The 16,707-nt window shown below is 35.8% G+C and overlaps 1 protein-coding gene across 1 annotated transcript in view; it reads left to right on the forward strand.

Moving 5' to 3' along the window:
- Window positions 1-8,585: 8,585 nt before the first annotated feature.
- Window positions 8,586-16,707, forward strand: part of LOC113092119 (caspase recruitment domain-containing protein 11-like) — a 28,959-nt gene continuing 20,837 nt past the window's right edge. Inside the window, exon 1 of the mRNA XM_026257718.1 lies at window positions 8,586-8,740. The gene's annotated coding sequence lies outside the window, so the exon portion shown is untranslated. The remainder of the gene's footprint in view (window positions 8,741-16,707) is intronic.

The following is a 16,707-nucleotide window of genomic DNA, read 5'->3' on the forward strand; positions in this document are numbered from 1 at the left end:
TAAGAGGGCCCACTTTGATTAAAATGCACTCAAATCGAGTTATTCTTAATGAAAAATATTACTGCTAATATACTCACATTTATGAATTTTGCACATTGATTGCATTTAACTGTGATGGTATTTTACAGTTTAAGGGGTCATTTAGTCACTAAGGGGTGCATTCCTGGCTCTATAATCGATATGTTTTTTTAATTGATTGTTTTTAAATGCCAGCTAGCACTAAATGGATGGAAATTATGGATGGATTTGATGCTCAAAAAAATGTCTTAATCAGTTTTAAAAGTAGCTCTTACCGCTTAATATTTCTCTGAAATCCTTAAGCTGATTAAAAGTGATAGTTAAGACATTTATAATGTTGCAAAATACTTTTATTTCATATAAATTCTGTTCTTTTGAACTTTATATTCATCAAAGAATTCTGAAAGAAAAAATCTACGAAGGTGTCCTTGATGAATAAACTATTTTCTATATACTGTATGTAAGTTATGTTGCCTTGACAACACTTTGCTCATCAGGCCATGGCTTTCGACACAATAGCATTGTCATATCCACTTCAACTTTACAGCAATGGTAGAAGTTAAAGAAATATGGCATGTCAACAATGACATATTTGCCAATGCCAATCTCTTCCTTCAGGTTACGTTTCTGTGTATCTTTGACTCTAATGGGCACACAGCTCATCCCTCCCTCTCACTCAATCAGTCTCATTTTTGCACAAGAAGGCAAACACAATGCTTTCCACTACTGTTGATAACTAGACCATTTGTTACCATTTTCAGGCTCATTGCTGCTTTTGCTCAGCAGTTGGGCACAGAAATGGATTCTTGGTCAAACCGCTGTTATTAATAGACTTGACTGAGCAGCGCTGGTAGATGAAGATGAAAATGAGAGACTGAAGATGAATACTCCTTTCAGAAAAGGTGTTTTTCAGTTCTGTGATTAGCATTATCTAAATTTACATAGGGCCTAACCAGATATTTACAGAGTACAGCCATGTGCCAGGGTGTACATAAATTAATTTGTGTCCAAATTAATTAATACATCAGACATCAGCTTTGATTAAATAAATAATTTATATTTGGCCAACAGTACTTGACAACGAGAGTCAACCAGAAAGAGGCTCAACCGATCAGAGATGTTGCATCGAGGCTGATGTTCTTTGATTTACCCACTTCTAAAGAAATTGATGGACTTGTTTAGAGTCTGGATCCATTAGGCTCTCAGTAATGGAGAATTCTTTTTTGTACTATTATTTTTAAAGTTATGATCAGAACAAATATGATTACTGTAGAATACCTTGAAATTTGGAAAGCTGTAATGGTTATGCCTCCTGAATGTGCTTTCAGCATTCACCATTCAGATTCACCAAGGACAGCCTCGTCGTTTAAGGAGAAAGAAAAAATATCACATTTTGAAATGCTTTGATGGCAAAACTCTATTTTTAGCTATATGAAAATATTAACATTGACCTGCTGGTACATGTTTCAACTGCTTTTAAACATTCAGTGGGATTTTCCTTGAGCATTGCTTGGAATCTTTACTGTCTGTGACTTTACAAAAATATTTTAAAAGATAATAATGATGCAGGTTTCACAAGAATATAGTCATTTAACAGTGCATAATTCCAAGATTTTGTGAAAACTTCGATGGTTACATTCTGTATCCATGAGTGGTGTAAATCAGAGGTTCTGAGCATATTTAACTCCAAGGCCCTAATTTTTTTTTTTTCACAATAATAATCAAAATCCCCATGACTTTTCAAGCTGTTTGTGATTTACTGGATAAGAAGGCTAACAAATATTTTAAATATAATTTCTACCCAGTATCTTTTAGAGCTTACATAAAAAATGTTGTTCATTATAAAAGTTCCCTTGGAGATATATAATTAATTTGACATTTCAAGGTCAAGATATAGTACTTTTAAAATTAGACTTCCACACAGGTTTTCTGTTAATGGTTCTTCAAAGACAAAATATAAATAAGAAATAAGAAATATAATAAAATAATTATGTAAGTCCATTTTGAGGCTTGCTTAGAAGTTTGGTAAGTTTGTAAGAACCATGGTTAAATGTAAAAATAAATAAAATGGCACTTAAATGCTAATACATTTTAATCAGACAGTCTAAGAACTGTAGATTGCATCTCGACCCTACAAGGGTGTTATGAATGCACTGATTGGGAAATGCTTAAAGTGTTATGTGCAGACATACCGTAGATGAACTTACTGATGTTGTTCGCTGTTATGTGTCCTACTGTGTTGATAACATTATTCCTGAAAGGTTTGCAAAGGTGTACCCAAATAACAAACCATGGATAACTAAATCACTCAAGGGGCTGCTTAAAGGAAGACAGCATGCATTTCAGGAATAATTTTCTGAGTTAAATCAGTTAAAAAAGAAGTGAAATTGGAGATAAATAAGGCAAAGCTGCACTATAAAGAGAAGATAGAGCGGGAGTTAAGAAATAGTAATTTGGGGTCAGTCTGCGATGGCATGAAAACCATAGTTGGGCCAAAGCCTAAAAGAGATTCTAATAGTATCGGAAGGGTATAGAGATGATTTTCAGCTTGCACAAGCATTCAGTGAATTCTTTATAAAGTTTGATACTCATGATTTTGAGAATATTCTCTGTGAGCAAAAAATAATAATTTAATTGGTAATAGACCTATCCCGTTTGAAGAACAGGATGTTACTTACATGTTTAAATATTTAAAAGCTAGGAAAATCTCGGGCCCTGATTATATTGAAGGTCAGGTGGTTATCTCTTGTGCAGAGCAATTTGGATCTATTTTTTATTATATTTTTCAACTGTCCCTTACTCAACAGAAGGTGCTGAGATTATGGAAATCCTCTGTGGCTAAAAGAGATACATCCAGTAGAACTAAATGATTTAAAGCCAGTTGTGCTGACCCTCTTTAGTAATGAAGAGTTTTGAGAGATTGTTGAAAAGGAGCTCCTTACAATGGTAGAGGAATCTCCGTCTCTCAATCCTCTTCAGTTTACTTATAGGGCCAAGCGTGGGGTAGAGGATGCTACGGACACCCTGTTGAATTTGGTACTTAGGCATTTAAAGGGAACTAAGACTCATGCTTTTAATACGATTCAATCTCACATTTTATTAGAGACACTTTTGAGCTTAGGTTTTGATTGTTGTATTATTGGTTGGATCCTGGACTTTCTGATCGAATTCAGAGAGTAAAGGTAAATGGGTGTTTGTCAGAGGTAGTGTCTTCATCCACAGGGTCCCCTCAGGGATGTATGCTTTCTCCACTTCTGTATATTTTATACACTGACGATTGCAGGAGTAGGCATGAGAATAGATTTATTGTAAAATATGCAGATGATTCAGCTATTGTCAGCCTCCTCCATGCGGATGAAAATGACCATGGCCTTGTGGTAGATGATTTTGTTCAGTGGTGTGATAATGCATTCGTGCAAATAAATGTGTTAAAAACTAAAGACATGTATATTGATTTTGGGCCCTATTTTAACGATCTGAAACGCAAGTGTCAAAGCGCGAAGCGCAAGTAACTTTGTGGGCGGGTCTCGGCGCTGTTGCTATTTTCCCGGCGGGATAAATGGCTCTTGCGCCCGGCGCAAATCTAAAATGGGTTGGTCTGAAGTAGCTTCATTATTCATAGGTGTGGTTTGGGCGTAACGTGAAATAAACCAATCAGAGCGTCATCCAACATTCCCTTTAAGAGCAGGTGCGCAAGTTCCATTATGGATTGCTATTATTATGGCGTATTTACCAGGCGCACGCCAGGGGCGGTTCACAGCCGAGGAGACTGGTGTTCTTGTAAGAGCAGTGAAAGACAGAGAAGTTGTGATGTATGGGGATGGGAGAAACCCACCCAAAATAGCATCGGTTAAACAGGCGTGGGAGGAAATAGCCACAATTGTTTCATCGATTTTTTTTTTCCTGGTTCTTGACGGACAAACCAATTTGTCAGATGTCCTTATATACATATATGACCTCAAACATGTCTGATCCTTAATTACTACAATTAGCCTGAATAATTTGTAAGCAAGATTTATGCCTATTTTTTCACATCTTCGTGGCACACCACAATGATTTCCGTCATCTCATGTGTTAATATTTTTTTAGTGTAAAAATTTATGATTTGCAAAAATAACTGTTGCATCTGTGTAGATTACATGAGCAAAGTGTATGCGCGTTGTGCACGCTATACATTATGGTCAAGCATGCGCCCTTAAAATAGCATAATGAACAACGCGCAACTGACTTTAGACTAGGTTTTTTCTGGTCAGTGGCGCAATTGTTTAACGGAACAGCAAAATAGCACCAGGGATTGTTTGCGCCGGAACACGCCTCCTTTTTTGCGCTGAACCGCCCAGGGAGCGCAAGTTCATTCACTAGTTTAGCGACGTGCTTCTGTGGAGGGAAAAGCGCGCTTTGCGTGGGTGCAAAATAGGAATGACACATGCGTCGGTGTACAAAGTCAATTGCGCTGGGTGCAAGATAGGGCCCTTCAAGTGTAATCAAAGTGATATAACGAGAACAACTTTTAAAGATCAGGAGGTTGAGGTTGTGGAATCATATAAGTATTTGGGATGTGTGATTGATAACAATCTGAATTTTTCTGTAAATGTTGAGAAGATTTGTAAAAGGGGCCAGCAACATCTGTACTGTCTATGGAGACGGTCCAAATGTAATGTTGATAGATCCTTGATGACTCTGTTTTACAAATCTTATATTGAGTCTGTTTTAACATTTGCTATGTTATGCTGGTATGGCAGTCTTAGTGTGAAGGCAAAGACTGTATTGGTGAAAATAGTTAACACTAGAAGTATGATTTTAGGAGTTCAGCAGAGTCATCCTACCGACCTATATAAGATCATGACATACTCATAGATCGATTACAAAACTATACAGGTATTCGAGGGCAGGCTCTAAGATGGTTTAGATCCTACCTGTCCGATTGCTACCATTTTGTTTACTTAAATGGGGTGTCATCTCATTTATCATCAGTAAAATATGGAGTGCCACAAGGATCTGTCCTAGGTCCCCTTCTATTTTCAATATACATGTTGCCCCTTGGTAATATTATTAGAAAATACGGAATTAGCTTCCACTGTTATGCTGATGATACTCAGCTATATATCTCAACGAGACCATATGAAACTTCTCAATTATCTAAGCTAACAGAGTGTGTTAAAAATGTAAAAGATTGGATGACAAATAATTTTCTCCAATTAAATTCGGATAAGACAGAGATATTAATTATTGGACCAAAAAAACACTACACAGAATCTTGTAGATTACAATTTGCAACTAGATGGATGTACTGTTACTTCCTCTACAGTCAGAAATCTGGGTGTTATATTAGACAGCAATTTGTCTTTTTAGAATCATATTTCCAATGTTACAAAAACTGCATTCTTCCATCTTAGAAACATTGCCAAGCTACGAAACATATTATCTGTTTCTGATGCAGAAAAGCTAGTTTATGCATTTATGACCTCCAGACTGGACTATTGTAATGCACTTCTAGGTGGTTGTCCTGCTTCGTCAATAAACAAGCTACAGGTAGTCCAAAATGCAGCAGCTAGAGTCCTTACCAGGTCAAGAAAATATCATCATATTACCCCAATTTTACAGTCTCTGCACTGGCTACCTATTAAGTTCCGTATCAGTTACAAATTATCATTACTTACCTATAAGGCACTAAATGGTTTAGCTCCTGCATACCTAAATAGCCTTCTACCACGCTACAACCCATCACGCACCCTAAGGTCACAAAACGCTGGACTTTTGGTAGTTCCTCGGATAGCAAAGTCCACTAAAGGAGGTAGAGCTTTCTCACATTTGGCTCCCAAACTCTGGAATAGCCTTCCTGAAAATGTTCGGGGTTCAGACACACTCTTTCTGTTTAAATCTAGATTAAAAACGCATCTCTTTCGCCAAGCATTCGAATAATGTATCTCTTAAATTGTGAGTGTAGTTGCATCTGATCAAATGTGCATTTTTATTCATTAGCTAGGGTTAAACTAATTTTAGTTTGTTGGATCAGCAGCTATGCTAATTATGTCTCTATTTTGTTTCTATGTTTTACATCCCGTGGTAACTAGGATTTACACAAGCTCCAGTCTGGATCCAGAACACCCTGAGAAGAGATGATGCTGACCCTCAGAGGACCCCAGATGATGCTAACCCTGAATCAACAAACAGAACTAACAAATATTGCTACATGTGTGACTGCATCATATAATAATTATTAATTAATAATATTAATAATGTTCATCGTCTAGCTGACTACGTCTTGTATTAATTTTTTCTAAAAATCCTGTCATACGTGCACAAACTTACAGTCACCACCATAAGCTACTACTAAGTATTGTAGAAACATAATTTTCTGTAAAGTTGCTTTGTAACGATTTGTATTGTAAAAAGCGCTATACAAATAAACTTGAATTGAAAATTAAGATAAATTAGATTAAAAATTAGATTTTTACTTTATAAGTAAATAATTAAAATATGTGATATGATTTGCTTGTGATATGTCTGTCCATGTGGTAAGTTGGTAGAACTCCCAAAGAGATGCCTCCTCTGATTTATACATACAAGACAGATTTGATCCACAAAAGCTTATTTTATTTATTTATTTTACATTGTAGGCCTGTTTAAACAAAAATGAACTCCTCCAAATGCTATTCTTGTTGGTTGATTAAGAATATGCGTTCCTCAAAATTGAGGAGTATTAGAATTTAGGAGTCAGACTGTAAACTACCCAAAACACTTCAGTACTTTACTTATTATTATTATTGTATTAGCATTATAATAATTTTGCTGTGCTTAGCTGTGACTGCAGGCTAAAGACACTCAAGAAAGCTTGTTCTTTCACTCCGTGTATTGTATGTTCAGTCTATGTGGAACACCAATGTCTTGTAAACATCTAAACAGAATGACACATTTCATTTCACCTGACATGAGCAGATTAGCCTAATGGGCAACAGTAGAATGATAAGAATGCTGCTCAACAAACAAGCGCGGTCTTCGATGCATTCAGTCAACAATGACCGCTTGAGGGTTAAGAAACTTGGAGAAGCCATTCAATTTCCAGTGAAACGCTGAATTAGTATTATTTTAATGTACGTAGGCTACATATTGTAGCTGAATCTTTAATTTAGAAGTCGCTTTGTATTTTGCCACTAGATGGCACACCAATTAACTGACTTTATTTATATTCCTTACGTGACAATTGTCTGTGAAACGTCCTAAATGCGAGGGCTGAAGAAAATCTTTGATTAAAAGTGTTGTCTTTATTGTTAAGTTTGTTTTATATAACCCTAATATTAATGATTTACTATGCTTATTATATGTGATTAGCAAAATGTACACAAAAGGCAATTTGTTTATTTTAGCATTTCCAAGCTATTATTTAGCCTATTAGCCCAATTTTGGTAAAAATTCTCTGTACGTCATGGCTCTAAGTTAAGAACCACAACATGTTTACACAACAGTTGAAGTAAAACTTTCCATCTTATCTAACACTGAGTCGAATTAAATTGAAGTTAAATCAGGTTTATTTTTGTTCTTCTCATTTCTGTCTAATGTTAAAAAAAAGAATGAAACCGTCACTCTGGAAGCACGGTGTGACATTTGTGTAACTGTTGCCATAAACAAATGTTTTGGGGGATGCATTTGCATGTTCTGTGCCACAGAGTTCATGATGGAACAAATTGTCAGAGACCGGAGAGAGGGACAGTTCCCCATAAGCCAACAAAAGAGCACACAAATAGAGACTTCACACAGTAGCCTATGTTCCAAAATCAGCTGTATCTCAAAAATATTTCCATGGTGCTCCAACAATATTTATAGCTCTTTGTTGATCTTTCATGTCTGATCATTTTAAAATCGAGATGAGACAGATCATTTTGCAGCTTTTGTGCTATTAGTGATTTAAGATGAACCACGATAGGAGGCTTTCAGAACTGTGTCAATGAATCATTAAGATAATTGTTAGAATAATTAAGATTCACATTGGCAGCCTTTTGGATTTTATTGTCAAAAAAGCAAACTAGGCTACAAAAATCCCCTACAAAAAAAAAAAAAAAAAAACACAAATGAATAACTAGAAGACGATGAAATATGAATATTGAGTTGAGAATACTAAATAAAAACAAACAAACAAAAACAAACAAACAACAACAACAAAAAAAAGACAACTGACAAAAATGGTTGTTCAGTGGATAGAAACAAATATGGGATGAGAAAATTAACAATAAAAACATAATTATAAGAAGTGGCCTCTGATAAAAAAATAAAAAATATATATATATATATATATATATATATATATATATATATATATATATAAATATATTTTCATTTTTATTTATAATTAATTTGTATTAAACCTTCTGATATATATATATATATATATATATATATATATATATATATATATATATATATATATATATATATATATATATATATATATATATAATATCATAAACTGTTTAGGTTATTTAGCAATTGTTGTTGCACTTCGAACAAATAAAACTTGCAGAAGATTGTGATGAGCTCTATTAGCTCCGCCCACTCGGCACAGCAGCGCTTCGAGTGACATTTACAATAAGGCTGCAGGTGAAATGAAATCATCCGTCTCGTCTTATGAGTTGTTGCGACAGAGTATAGTTGTTTAAAACACTGGTGTCTTCAAGTAACTAGAATGGAACGGTCGAATTAGACCTCGGGACGTGAATTTCAACAGGTAAACCACTTTACTGACTATTTTAGAAGGAAGACTATGTATGTAACTAACTGTTTAGTAACACTTCAGAGCCGAACTTCTCTACGATACTCGGCGTCTGATAGACCGTGATACCCAGGAAACTACACCGAATCAGGGTTGTTGTTATGTATATAATTCTCCCAAAACAAGTTCAAAGTTGTGTCGTTTTTGCACTTTGTGAACAGTCCTATGTACACTACTTGACATTTAATCGGTGTGGAAGTAGGTTAGTAAGTTCTTTCCGATGCGCACTTGCGCGCATAAATGAAGAATTCAACAGATGAATTATTGTGATTAGATTATCTTTTTGGCAGAAACACAAAAACTACATGTTGACTGCCATCTTAATCATAAAATCCGTCGTTCTCTCCATTTGTTAGTCACCCGGGCCTCCCTTACAGTTTTAATAAGCAACTAATAGGATGTAATGAGTTTAATCTTGCTGCTCCAACATGGGCTATAAATTGAATATCTGATGCCATAGCAGAATGACTGATAGAAACAAGTGTGCGTGCTGTGTGCACTCATTTTAGATCTTGCACTACCGCATTAATCCGATGACAAAGTGTATTGCAGTGGATTTTTCAGGGATTTATTTAGTGTGCAGAAATGTCATTGTACTGTCAACCCCGATCTGTCTCTCTTCTGCATGCTCCAGATATCACCTTTTGTTAAGATTCTATTCATGGGATTTGGTGCGTTGCTGCTTTCTGTCATCAGGTCATGATTGTGCATTGTTTAGCACAGAACCCTTCATTTCACAATCGCTTATGCAATTAAACGTAGTCAGATCAACTGCTGTTGTCCTAATGAGGCACACCCTTGTCTGTCCCCTTCCGTCCTGCTTGTGAGATGTGCATAGTATGAAGATGTCATGTGACCGTTAAATGGGATAGACAAGGTTCCACTATGTATGTTCAACAGATATTCTGACCTCCTATTTGCTTAACAAATTGAACCACATGTCATGGCATGCTTTCTTTTATTGTGACTTGGACTTTAGGGGAGTCCTCCTAAAACTTGGAAAGCTTCTCCTTTGGAGGCAACTTGATTTACAGGAATAATAATCGTTCTTTCCATCAATAGGCTTGGTGTGCCCGCCCTGCCCCGGGCCTTGCAAGTTGCATGATGTTCTGCAAAAACATCCACGGCAGACTTCTCATCCTTTCCTACTGTAGTTGATTAAGCAGAGACTAACGACTAAACTCGGTGTGGAATTTGCATTGTTGCACATCAGCAAACAGTAATGCCTTATTAATGGAATCACTATTTTGGATTTGACATATTTATGAGTGAATGCGTTTGTAAATGAGTTTTGAATGCTGAAATTAAACGTGTGAGTGATTAATAATTCAGAGTGATTTATAATTCATGTTTTTTTTTCATAACATGTTTTAATTATAGACATCATGTCACATGAATATGCATAATGATATGGTATACTCTGGTTGATTATTCACACAACTGAAAGTGTGGTAATTGGGTTTGGCACAAGAAAAAAACCTTAGCATATTATTGGATACCACTACTTAGTATTTTAATTAATAGTAAATTGTAGGAAACACAACATTAGTATACTCTGTAATAGTTTTTTTTATTAATTATTTATTATTATTATTATTATTTTTTAGATAAATATGATGCATTTATGTGAAGGCAGTGACAAAGATTGACAAGTTTGAAACAAAACCAGACAAGTTATGATAAAAATAAAATACAACATGGTCTGAATTTATAGGACTCACAGAGAAAATATCACTGAAAGTGATAACATTCAACATATAGGTGTAAAAAATGCTATATATCTCAAATATGTCAAATCACAAATAATTACTCTCAGAGGTTAGTGCTGTCGAATGTATAGCTAACATATAGAAACACTAATAAACTTGAAACGACCAATATTGAATGTGTTCTATCAGGGCGTCTAAAGTATATGTTTTATTTCCATTTTACATGCATAATTCACTGCTACATTTATACGTGGTGTTAATTTTTTTTTTAGGTAACAGTCATAATTGTTCATATTGAGATTTCACTTCAAATACTTTGAAGTATTTCCAGTGTGATCCAATGTATCTATTTTATATTGATAGAAAGTAATATGCCCTCCATTCAAAAATGCATTCTAGGGGGCAAATATTGCAGAGTAATTAAAGAGTTAATTTCTGACATGGCAGTGTCTCACTTTAAAAAAGAAAAAATACTCTAGGCCTCAAATAATCGCTATGGAAAAATGTTGTGAAGTTATTCTAGAGCAAGTTCAATATAGTGCATGGAAAAAACTAATTAATTATTGAACACATATACACAATGACAGTTTTATTTATTAATTAATTTAATTTTTTAATCCTTATATTTATTCACTCCACTTCCATTTAGTGATTTCAAGTGCTGCTGTTTTTCTGTTCCATGGTAACTTTCTGAAGAACCTGCAGGCAATTATTATTATTTTTTTAACTATTATTATTATTAATGGCAGTTTTTTGAGAAACTTTTAATTCATCACAAGAACACAATCTGCAAGTAACCTTATCATAAGAGACAGACTTCAAATATATTTTAAAGTTCCTTAAGTAAACAATAGGACATTTAAGGGACCTTTAAAAGTGCCTGTTCATAATCATGCCTTTTAAAAACAGAAATACATCAATGTTTTACAATATGAAGTCTAATCTGACCCCAATACCTATCTGTGGCATTATGATAACAAAGCTTTTAATGTACCACTGACAAAAATGTAAAATAACATCACGCCATATGCATTATGAGACTTTGAAAAAAAGTGCTGTTTTAAGAAAAGATGGAAAGGCAAAATTTAGAGACAACCATCTGAAAAATTGAATAGATCTGTTTTTCCTGGTTAAACAAAGCGATAGTTGAGCAGAACTATTTACATATCTTAAAAAATAATGTCACACCATGTCTTAAAGTCATTTCATAAACTAAATATGTTTAAACTATAACACAACTGTGCCCTGTATGGACTTTTTTTAATATATATAACATTTTGATGTCATAAAACAAGTTGAAGTATTAAAAATGTTCATAACATTTTTATTCAAGTGCAAACATAAATTAACATTCTTAACAATATGATAATTTTGACATATGCATAGAAATCTAAATAGAAATGTACAAGATTATTATAGTCCATAAATACACATGCCATGTCAACCACACGCCACACCTCACTGGGGGAGAGTAGAAAGCTCCTGTTTCTGTATTGTGAATGTCATCAGGTTCATGTGCAAGGCATCGTCACTCACAAAGGTTGAATTGTTAGTGGGTGCCGGGTCTTATGTCTGATTCCAAGCAGATGCATTACAGCTGGAATGTGCAGTCTCACTCTTCAACCCAAAACAATGGATTTCTTATGGTTCATTTGAAACAAATTTGATCTTGGCGAGAAGCATTCTTCAGAAATCTCAGTTAAAACTGTAAAATGTGTCATCAAGTTCAAATTGAAATGTGGTTTGTGATTTAAGGCTGCTGTTTGGCTGGCTGTCAATGACACACTCTCAACAAGAATTCAGGAAGCATGCTTTGATGACTTCAGATGATCTTTTTCCCTCATTCCTTTTGATTTATTGGTTTATTAAACGAAGTCAGTTTTTGATAAATAAAAGCACTGGAATGGCATTGTCTTGAATTTGTCTCCCCAATTGCAGATAGAGGAGCATTTAGGAAACATGTCTGAAAACAGTCAGTGTTTGTTTGGCATTATTTGTGCATAAATGAAACAGCTTAGGAAAGGGAGTGATTTAAATCACATTTTAGAATAACAGAAAGGGAATTTACAATTAAAAGTAAAAAAAATAAAAATAAAAAAAAATAAACACTGCTGTTCAAACTTTAGGATTTGGTAAGATTTTATTATGTTTTTTTAAAAGAAGTCTTGTATCCTCTCCAAGGCTGCATTTATTTAAAGAAAAAAAACTTAACAGTTGCCGTTCAGTTGTGTTGCTTAATTTTTTTTTAAATGGAAACCGTAATACATTCTTCTTTAGTGTTTTCATGTTTCTTTTTCGTGTTCAGTATTATAAATGCCTATAATTTTACTTTTTATCGTTTCAATGCCTACTTCTTAAATAAAACCCAAATTTGACTAATAAATTAATGTAGAATGCTGTTTAGACCTTTGTTAGATCTTCAGGTCTGAGAGGGATAGTAAACCAAAATTTTGAAACTTCGATAATGGCTAGAAAGCTCCACAGAACTCCATACGACTTACTGAATGCAGTATATTCCCAGTCTTCTGAAGCTTCAGAGGATCTTGCTGAACATCATCTTATCCTCCTCCTCCATGGTTCTCAGATCTCAGCCTTGCTTGCATACAGTTCAAATATGGTATGTCATGCCAATGATGTCAAACTTGGTGTGCAAACCTGACATGGCATTTGATCTGAGTTTGATTTAGGAGCTTCAGCAGAGAGGAAGATTTTCAGAAAGAATTGTTGGCCTGTTTCTCATAAAAAGCTATTTTGTGCCCTTCAGAAGACTTGGATTATTGCCCGTGGGTTCCATAGACCACTTTTATGGTGCATCGTTTGTTTTGCCATTTTTGGAGCTTCAAAGTGCCCTGTCCCTTTTCTCTTGGGGCATTTTGAAGACCTTGGTGTTCCAACAGAAAGAAAGTCATGCAGGTTTGGAACAACAAGGGTTTTTTAAGTGATTTTCATTTTTGCGTGAACTGTCCCTTTAAGGAAGTAGCGTTCTGTTGTGTTTATGCATTATGACATGACACATATAGGTTTTTATCTTACTGAAGTGCTATATTTAGTTTTCTCATCGGCAGAGTCTTAGTTAAATCAGAATACCCCTAATATTTAGATCGTAATAGGCCCCACATCAGAACTGTTGTAGTGTGTTTCACTTTCACACAAAACAGCTTGGTGCAGTTCCCCTGAACTGTTAGCATGGAGGAGCAGGGTTGCAGCCCATTGGCTGATGAGGCGCTTTGGTTTGTGGTTACTTCTAAAATCGGATGGAGCCACAGGAGCACGTGGTAAGGGCTTCCGCTAGCTCGGTTTTGCGCTAGTTTTTAACATGACTGAAAATCAATCAAGCAAGGTCCCACAGGGATAGACGGCAGTGTGGTGCAGAGCTAAACAACCTGTAGATGTAACATACAATTTCACTGTTCGTAGATGCTCAGTGAACTTGAAAACATTTAAATACTCTTCTGTAAAATAAGCACAAAATTCTATGTCATTGATTTTCTTCAAGCAGGCCGCAAAAATCAGACTTTTTTTCGGACTCAGTCCAATTTAGTATTTTTTTTCTTTTGAAAGAAGTTAAAATTTATACAGCAAGGATGCATTAAATTAATCAGAAGTTACAGTAAAGATATTCTATAATAATATAGAATATATTTGTAACAAAATAAACCTTCATAACCTTCGGAAAGAAGGAGGAGGGAACCGGCGGACAATCAAATAAGGTTTTAATAATCAAAATAAAGACAAAACAGCGCATCAGCCCCTCACGGACGACTGACATGCACAAATAAAAACCAAATACAAAATAAAGTCCAGGCCTGGTCCTCTCTCGTCTGTCACTGTTGTCGCTCCTGTTTTATATCCTTCCATCTCCTCCGTGGGACTCGAGACCGGTGGGTCGAGCAGGTGTCGCTCATTTCCAATCACTCCACCGGCCTCGCTCCTGTTCCCACGTCTCTCGGCCCCGCCCCACTCGTCACAATATTATAATAATGTTACAAAAGATTTCTAACAAAATGTTGGGTTGAGATTCGTCAAAAATTCTTTAAAAGGTATTACAGTTTCCACAAAAATATTAAACCGCAAATCTGTTATCAACATTATTAATAAAAATGTTTCTTGAGCAGCAAATCAGCATTACATTTTAAAAAATACTTTCAGCTTTAGTGAGTAATAATTTTTATTGGGAAAGTCATGGACTAGTGGTTAGAGAGTTTAACTCCTAACCCTAGAGTTGTGGGTTCGAGTCTCGGGCTGGCAACACCATGACGTAGGTGCCCGTGAGCAAAGCGCCGAACCCTGAACTGTGCTGCAGCATAAATGGCTGCCCACTGCTCCGGGTGCGTGTTCACTGATGTGTGTGCACTTTGGATGGGTTAAAAGCAGAGCACGAATTCTGAGTATGGCTCACCATAAATGATCATCTAAATGTCACGTAACGTATTAAAATCTAACCAAAACCTCATGTGGATTGAAATCCATGTCAAATCTGAATTTTATTCAGTGTGTCTCTGTGGTCAGATCAGATTACAGGTAGTTTTTCCATTGTTCCAGATGTGATTCAAATGTAACATAATACAAACTGCATCATACAATTAGGAACTGTATCCAAATTCATACAATTTCAATCACTTCTCCCATACCGGATAATTTATAGTAAATAAGTTGACTTTAGCAACCAAAAAAAAAAACGCATTTCCAGTTATCTCTTTCCTCACTAACAGCGACTTTCAGATGTTCAGACGCACCTACTCTGATGTAGATGCACTGTATGTATACTGACTGACTTTGGTAAGTAGAAGTTGATCTCCTGATAATTTGAATTTCAAATATACTTCAAAAAGAGTATCACTTCTGCTGTGCAACTTTAAATGTGCTCCCAACATTTCTCCTTTTATGAGGCCGAGTTAAACACCTGCTAATGAAATGAGGAAGTGAAGAGCACTCTCTTACTCACTAACTCCAAAATAAGTGAAGAGGAAATCTGGTCAAGGTATACGACGGAGGTGGGGGGGGGGGGCTGCATGTTTGTGTGTCTGTCAGGCTGAACCGCTGTATGTGATGTTTTAATTTCTGACTCGGCTGAGTCATGTCCTGACATGAACACAAAGCCAAATGTTAAATGACAGTATATCGCTGCTAACCATTGTGCTAAGATGTGGGGGAGGAACCCTTAGTTTCCCAAACAAGAGTGATGTTGATCTCGTAATGGGGGGCGTTTTCGTCGTGGGAGAATGCTCTCACCCTCAGTTGCTTTCAAAACTTTACTCACAGACTCTCCCACGCGTTTCTCCGATTTCCAAAAATGATAAACTTTCTTAGCTTTTTTTGAACACCAATGGATGCCAATGGCTAATATTAGTTGCATGACTGCTGATGTGGCGTATCTGACATGTCTTCATCCCTCCCACATTAGATACTGAAAAAATGGTCTGCAGTTCTTCTTTCCCTTTAACCAGAAACCCACTCTGGTGTGATCAAATGTCTCCTGTCTGGTAGGGATGGGGAAGTGAGGCCATTATAGTCGGTTTGCGCTCACATACGCAGCTGTTCCAGAGCCTGGGGGGCAAAAGTGAAAGGGCAGATATAGGAATGGAGTTTGGGATGATAGATACACAGGATTATGCAAAAGCGTGTGTGGGCATATCAGTAGTAATGGTTTGATTTCGTTTGCTAAGGCCCATGGAGTACTGGAGAACAATACTGTTATTATGCAGCCGAAGGGGGCCGGCTGTACCTTCAATGTGTCTGTTTGCCGCAAAAATGTATGCAGAGAAATTTGTCATGCAGAGCCTTGTGTTAATATGTTACTGCACATTAATTTACATTTATGTCTCGTTGAAAAGCAGGGAAAATATGAGCTGTCATAAGCATGTTGGAAGTTTTTTCTCTTTTTTTGGTCAGGAACAATTTGGCTCAAAGGCCAGGAAAAGAAAAAAAGGAAAACACATTGTATTGTCTCTTCAAAGTATAAGTGAGACAGACGTCGAAGTGTTCTCCTCAGAGAAAGTCTCATCATTTATCAGTTTCATTGTAATTTAGTTTCTTTAAAGAATGGAACTGTGATAAGGTGATCAGGAAGGCTTTTTCGCCATCAGACTATAACCCTATAATAAGCATGACGTGATTTCAAAATCTTAAAGGGTTCAGTTTACAACCAAATGTTCAGATTTTTCCTTTTAAATGTACTTTTATTGATAAAAGATGCATTAAATCGATTTTCTA

Source organism: Carassius auratus, unplaced genomic scaffold, assembly GCF_003368295.1.
Source record: "Carassius auratus strain Wakin unplaced genomic scaffold, ASM336829v1 scaf_tig00214480, whole genome shotgun sequence".
NCBI lineage: Eukaryota > Metazoa > Chordata > Actinopteri > Cypriniformes > Cyprinidae > Carassius > Carassius auratus.